Genomic DNA, 7,986 nt, shown 5'->3' with positions numbered 1-7,986 from the left:
GAGTAACTTCTCAAACCAATCCAATTTTACGGTTAAGACTAAGGGTAAACCCTAGTTACACGCATCCATACCTAACCTGTGTAAAAGATCAATCGTGGGTAGACTCGTGGTAGAGATGTTTGATAACACACAACGCCTTTGAACCAGTGGAGCTACACCAGGGGTGTTTGCTGTATTTTGATAATTTTACGTCTTTGATATATCTTTTGAATTTGAAGACTAATCTAATTTGATCGACGGATAGATGAAGTGATAAATTTCAACTATTATGTTAGATAAGTTGATAGTTTGTAATCCTCCTTAGATTGGTCACATGTAAAAGTTCATGATCCAACTCATTGTAGACACCTAATTTTGTCACCCTTGACAATGATGATTTGCATATGAATACAAGGCTAACATGCTCTCTTTCGTGGAGGAATCAAATTTTCGGTATAAACCTAGTCAACCCTAGCTACTCTAGCCTAACCCATTGTGAATAAATAAATTCGTGGAGAATGGTTGAACATAAAAGAGCTCGAGAATCCAAACCCAATATGTTTTAATGATACAGGGAAGGTGACTGCAATTGTTCATTGATATCCTTTACCAAAATTTGACAGTCGATCTTAGCATTTACTCGATTTCCGTATTACAGGATAATGTTCAGACTTAAGGTTCTATTGGTATCTCGCATGAGAAAATCAGTCGCCCGCGCATATCATTGTGAGTTCTCAAAGTTTTAATACATTAAGCCAAAAAACCCCTTTGAAAAAACTCAAACCAAACCAAATCAACCCATTTAAACCAACCCAACTAGAACCTTTCCGATGAACCAAGGAAAATTGTTAGAGCTTCCATGGATTTGCTTGGCTTTCCAAATCCAGTAGAGCACTTTGACTTCCAAATCCATGGAGCCTTCACGGATTTTCTAAGCCCCATATTCTCCATTTTACCCCATAAATGCCTATATATAGTAATCTTTGGATCACTATTTATCTCACCAATTTATTGTGAGGAATTCGCCTACGAGACAAAAGCCGAAGAGGAGAAAAGACTTGTGGACAACCTCTACCCATATCCGAAGCCAAGCCTCTAGTGCCAATTCACTCCCCATTTTTCACTCTGTGAAATTTACCTCTGCACAAACCCAATTCCAAACCCAGACCTAGGAAATGTGATCCAATATATTCAAATGAAAGTTGACCCTCTACAATCTCTATGGATAAAAAATGGCCTTAGATAAGTAAGTGGTTGAGATTTGAGCCAACATGCAGTCTTCGGACCGCCACCGGTCGATTTAAACCAGTAGATCACCTGATCTGCCGGTGAGATACACCGATAGGATTTTAACAGGTTTTTGAATCCACTACCCCACCTACTGATGAGACCTGTTGGAGGTACCTAACCTACCGGTGTCATGCTGAATTGCTCATAAGTCCAAATTCAAGATTTTTTTGGGACCTTCTTAGAGTAACTTTAGTACAAACTTAAATACCCTTTTAACTAAGCCAGAGGCATTCATTCCAGAGAGGCCTAATGGGGTTTGATTCGAGCATTCTCTCTTAGATTTTCTCACCAAATCAGTCGACTAGGTGAGTGAGGTCTGACCTTCTTTCTAGAGTGTTTTAAATTATAAATCTGATGTATGCCATTGCAAACATATGGTTTATTTTATAATATTTTCAGTATTATAAAATGTTTTATGTAAACTGTTGAATAAATGTTGTTGGTTATTATGAATGGATGAGTTCTGGTGTGGCCGAGAAGAATTTTGGTTCCGTGATCTCCATAGTGTGGATTGCATCATTCATTTGGACGTGTATTAGTTTAAGTTTGAATATAAAATGCAGTGTGGCTAATGGGAATTTTGGTACTGCATGTCCATACCAACTATATTAATATCGATGGCATGTACATTATTGTAGTTAGGTATAACTACCATGTGCTACAATCCTTTGCCAATAGGGGGTAAGGTATTGGATAGCCCACCATGGTATGTTTGATGAACCCATTCAGAATGCCACTTCTATAGTACAATGTAATTGTTTTTGGATGCGGAAACTAGCCTAGTGTGGCCGATGGTAATTTTGGTGTCGTGGCAACTAGGAGGGGGTTATTAGGGCTTTTTGGGTGATCGATGGCACATTATGGGATTGGAAGGCTCCTATTCATGACTAGGGTTTATATCATAGGGTGACCAATGAGGACTCTGGGACCATGGATACTACCTAATGTGTCGTAGTAGCATTTCTCGACTTAGTTGAATATTCAGTGGTTAATAATAAAATGAATTGAATCATCTAGTTTCATGGATTATATGTGACTGGTTCTATGAACCCCATCCCTCACTGACCTAGTTGGAGTGCATACCACATGTGTGTTTGTTTTAGATGATGATTAGGTATTGTCATGCTGATAAGCAATGACATGTCCTCTTTTATGATTGCACCTGGCAAAGACTGGTGGACACCAGAGGCTAAGGAGCATGATATTGATTGTGCTTACGATGTATGTGTCTATAGTGCGTTGTGACTAAGGGCCCGTTTGACAACGTTTCTGCCATTTCTGTGTCAAAAAACAGCAGAAACATAAATTATTGTTTCTAAGAGCAGAAACGGATTTTGGGGCGTTTGATAAACCTATTTCTTGAAAAAGAAATTCCAATTTTTTTATTACGATGCACTCGTTCTATTCGTCATCTTCTCCGAGAACGATGGCCATGGCCTCTCCTCTCTCTGCCTGTAAAGTTCATGCCAAAGCCATTGCGAATTGGCTAAGTTTTCATTTAGCTGCATCTTCGTCTCTTCGTCTTTGCAACAATAACAACCACCGCAACCCTTCCATGGGTCTCATCTCATTGTTTGGCCGATGACCTCTTCTTTCAGTCAAGAGCCCTTTGACTGTATCTGCAACTGCTGCTGCAATCAAAATTTAAGAACATACAACTGCCATAAATCCATCCAAAACCCCTCCTTTATGGGTTGGTCATGGCTTTGATCTTCATAGACTGGAGCCCGGGTACCCATTGATCATTGACGGAATCAATATCCCCATGATAGAGCCTGTGAAGCTCATTCCGATGGTAAATTCAGGGCTCCACTCAAAGAAATTGGTAAATGCGGGGTTTTATTTGGAGAATTTATGTTTTGAAGTTCACGGGAGGGTTAAGTTTTTTGAGTGAATGTTGTTTCTGGAAAAGGTGAAACAAGTGGGACTTGTTTCGTCAAATCCGTTTCTTGAACCAGAAATAGATATAAGTTTCTATTTTTGTTTCTGTAATTAGGTGAAACGGAACAGTTTGTCAAACACTTTTTGTTCTGTTTCTGTCGTTTCTTGACACAGAAACGGCAGAAACATGTTTCTTGAAACGTTATCAAACATGCCTTAAGGGTTATGCTGTCCATCATCATTCTATTCTATTTGTTATCTTTGGATGTTATAATCTGTGATATGTTATGATTATGTCATGTAATTGGATTTCTTATAAAATTGTTAATATTATGTTATGACCTAATCTCCCTAGTAATGTGATTTGATTCAATTTATTACTATTCCGTTACATCTGATTTCAAGATGGTTCTGATTATGGGTTGTGATAATTAAGGTACTGCTACCAAAGATCCTGGTTGAGATATAGGATAGCTAAGCATCCTAATCACACCGCAAGTTATCCTAGTGGGAGTGGGATGTGACAGTAGTTATTGACGATTAAAAGAAAAAATTAGCACTTTTATTATTATATGCTACTTCCTATGGTCACATAGGAAACATGTTATATTTACCAAGGTAAACCAAACCCCTATTTGATCTTAAATAATGTGCAAGAGTGGATTTATCATTTGGGAATGACACATAGGACTTGGGAATGATATATAGGACTCTGTGCTTGACAACCATTGTAAGAACAACAATATTCTTGTCATGCCAATCAATATGGCAACATTATTGATATGTTCGGTAGTCAAGGACCCTAGAAAAAATATTTTCTGGATGGGCTGTTGGAATTGTAAACAAAGGAAAATGTGTCTCATTATATGCAATTATATGATGACAGGACAAGCTTTGGAGGCCAATGCTTAGAGCATAATTTCTGGGATGAAGCAAGCTTTAGAAGGATGATGGATAATAGAAAAAAATCTGGAATGACTCTAACGAGATTGAAGAACTAATTTTGGGAGCACCAAATCTTGGCCTTTGACCTATTTACCTTTACTTTTAGATGTTTATGACATTTTGATACTTGTTTTTTGTCTCAGGTCTAACAATGATCAGGTCCTCGTCATGTATGATATAACCACAATTGCTATGAATAGTTAGCTTCATATTAACAAATATGACCAGATATTAATGTTCTATCTTACCATTCTTAATTAATGAATTTCTTTCCTTTTATTACAAAAATGATAATCATAGGGAGAGGGTTCTCTAAGCAAGTAGGGTACTCTACAACTTCTCATAATGAGTTTTTTTAATTAATTTTTTTTATTAAAAAATAATGTAATAATCCAATGTGAGACGGTGTGTAGTATGTCTCAGGCTCATAGAGCCCTTTCCCTAATAATATGGAAAACATTCTCTGAGCCACTGGGGTATGATACACTAGCCCTTTGTGTCTATCTCTCTCCTCTCCACATGAAATGACCTCACTTTTCTCTAGTGTACGATATAGTTTTACCTCACCAAATCGGTAAGCTCCTCGATCTAAGTTGCTTGCTCAAAAATTCTCTATATATAAATGATAAATATATAAATATATATATATATATATATATAACAATAATAATAATAATAATAAGAGACAACAACAAGTAATAACAACTTTGTGGCACCTCCTCACTTGTGAGACTAAGATTTTACCAAAAATTGATAGGTATGATGTCTACTATCACATTGATTGGATATTTTTTTATCTTAAGAAACTATAAAAAAGTTTACATAAGAACAAGTGGAATTCAATCTTTGAAAATAAATAAATAAATAAATTTATTCACATTTTCTAACTACTTGTTGTCATCCTTGAAATTGAAAACTATGTCCCAAAATAAGCTAACAAAGACTTTTTGATCAAATTTTCCATTTGGTTGTCATTGACGTGGAGATAAAGAATAATAGAATCAAAATTTAGTCCCCACTGACACCACAATTTAACTTTGAGGAATTTTAACTTCCACCTATAGGGTTTTTATTTAGTAATGTATTATATTATTGCTCAATATGACCTAACAATATCAAATTCCAATCATTCCTATGTTTTTTGGAAACCTTTTTCTTTCAAAGATGTATGTTTAGGTCTTTTATATTTAATGTGATTTCCAATATTTTTAGTATATGCTTAGTATTTTTGCCATATTTCCCATCTTTGCAAGGCTGTTCTTTGTCTAGATTTTCACTGGTTTTGATGGATGTTCTTAAATCGTGTAAAACATGATTTTGAGTTTTTCTCCATGTGTTTTTAGAAAGTTTTAATAAGTTTTTGATGTGTTTTAATGGCCTTAAATTATGGTTTTGTGTTTAGAGTTCAACCCTAACCCCTTTTTCATGTTTTTTCTTTTGAATCTAGGGTTTAGGTCTAAGGGTTTTTTCATAAATTTTCTTGTACACAGATTTTCTGTTTTTTTAATCTCAAATTATTTTCATTTTAATATTTTTAATGTTATGTTCATCAGTTTCTTTGCTTCATATAACCCAATGTCCATTTTTGGTCAATTTTAATGTTTGTATTTTCTTTTTCGCTAAAGATAGAATTATTAAAGAAGAAGAAGAAATACATCAGACAGAAACAAAAAGAACACAGCAGAAACCGCTAAGAAAACTTGCAAACTCCACTTTCGGCATGGCCATCAGCAAAGAGAGCAAGCCACTATCCTAGAAGAATCTAAATCTATGCCTAGCCGTTGCATCATTTTCCAGATTATTGACAATATGATTAGGAAAATTCACAAAGAATTCAGAAATGCCTGACTTGGATGCCTTCTTTGCCAAAAAATCTGCCACAGGATTAGCTTCACAAAAGCAGTGGAATATCTTCCAAGGGATAGATTCCAAATATTGGGGAGAAGAGGCCCATCTTTAACGGGCGAACTAGGGAATCTGATTGCTCTGAACTGTAGCCACAACTGCAGCCAAATCTGATTCGATCCACACACCCCTAGCATTGTAGATCATTGCCATCCTGATTCCTTCTAACATAGCTTCAAACTCAACTTCATAAATCTGTTTTACACCCTGGAAAAATGCTAAAGGAATCATATATCTAACCCTGACTATTCCTCAGAACACCTCCAGCTCCTACGTTTCCTGGGTTGCCCAAAGAACTACTATCCACATTGACTTTAATCCAGTTTAAAGGAGGCTTACACCAGTGCTCCTCGAGGGGAGGGGAGGTGTTTAAGCATTTAATCTCCAAGCCCAACTTCCTACAACACAAGACATCAGAAGTTGCTTTCACCTCATCATTCCTGTTGCTATTACAAAGCATAACTTCCTGACGAATACTTTCAAAAATAAATCTAGCCTGCCTTGCTCTATTCTCATGGCGTCTTTTATTTCTCTCCCATCAAATGTGGGCAATAATCAATAAGAAACCCATCTTCCATGGCTTCTTCATATTAATCATGCGCATTTTCCTCTTCCACCACATCAAAAAGGACTCAATGGACTGATGGTCTTTCCAAGGAACCCTAAAGCAGTTGAGGAATCTTTCCCATATGGAGACCAAGAAGGGGCATTGAAGAAAAATATGGTGTGTACTCTCTTCAGCAGTGCCACATAGGTCATAGAGAGATGCCATCTAAATCCCCTTATGCCTCACTATCTCATCCGTAGAGAGCTTACCATGCACCAGCCGCTAACCAAAAGTCAAGTATCTCAGAGGGAGGTCACATTGCCAAATCACATAATTCCAGTGAACCTTGGGCGACTTCTTTTTGATGTCCTCCCACGCTGATGTTGAGGTGAAATTACCCAAAGATGATAAAGACCAAGCACACACATCCTCCATGGGCACACTAGGTAATTTTATCTCCTTAATCCTTTCAAAGATATTTCTAAGGTGGGGAGAAGAAACTTCAGGAAGTGACCATTCTCCATCTTTAATGAAATCACCTACCTTCGCAGCTGTAGAGAGAGTGTTGGAATTTTCTAAATTTAATTCCCCCATAATAAATTGTCGCCCCCACCATTTGTCCTTCCAAAAGTTTGCAAGCTAGCCATTTCCAATAATCCAATGCTTCTTGTCACCCACAAAGCCCCACATCTTCTTGGCACATGTTATAATGGAGGAGGGCCGACATTCTCTAAGAGTTCTACCATCCTTTTTGACAAAGAGAGCTTTGAGAAAAGAGGCCACAGTTGAATTTTCATTTTTCATTCTCCAAACCATTTTACAGCGCATGGCCATGTTTGAGTCTCTGAGCCTCTTATTCCCAGACCACCTTCCTCCTTTGGTCTACACAGTGAGTTCCATTTCACAGTAATCAATCTCACTGTGTCCATCTCCCCAGTCCAGATAAAGTTTCTCATCCATCTCTCCATTCTTGCAAGAAGAGACGATGGCCACTAGTAAACTATGAAGCTATGGGTAGGCATACCTGAAATAACCGAGCGCACCAATTCAACCCTTCCTGCCATGGATGGCAGCTTGCCTTTCCATCCAGCCAATCTCCCTTTAACCTTGTCCATAATTGGCAATGAGGCATCTTTTTTCACTGTCCCCATAAAGATATCCACCCCTAGATATCTTTTGGGGAAGCTGCAGACCGGGATTCCCAGAGTCTAAAGAAATATTCTGCTTTCTCGAGGGATGCATTTTCCCCATAAACAATTTACTTTTCTCAAGACTGATACATTTCCCTGAGAATTCTTGATATTTCAGAAGGAAATCCTTTAAATTCCTGACATATCTCATTGTTGCATTTGTGAATATGAAGATGTCATCTGCAAAAAGAATTTGACTTGGGGTAGAAATGCCTTTAGGCCCTTGAATAGGTTTCATTTTGTTATCAA

This window comes from Macadamia integrifolia, chromosome 14 (assembly GCF_013358625.1).
Source record: "Macadamia integrifolia cultivar HAES 741 chromosome 14, SCU_Mint_v3, whole genome shotgun sequence".
In the NCBI taxonomy this organism is placed as follows: domain Eukaryota; kingdom Viridiplantae; phylum Streptophyta; class Magnoliopsida; order Proteales; family Proteaceae; genus Macadamia; species Macadamia integrifolia.
This window is presented reverse-complemented; position numbering follows the sequence as displayed.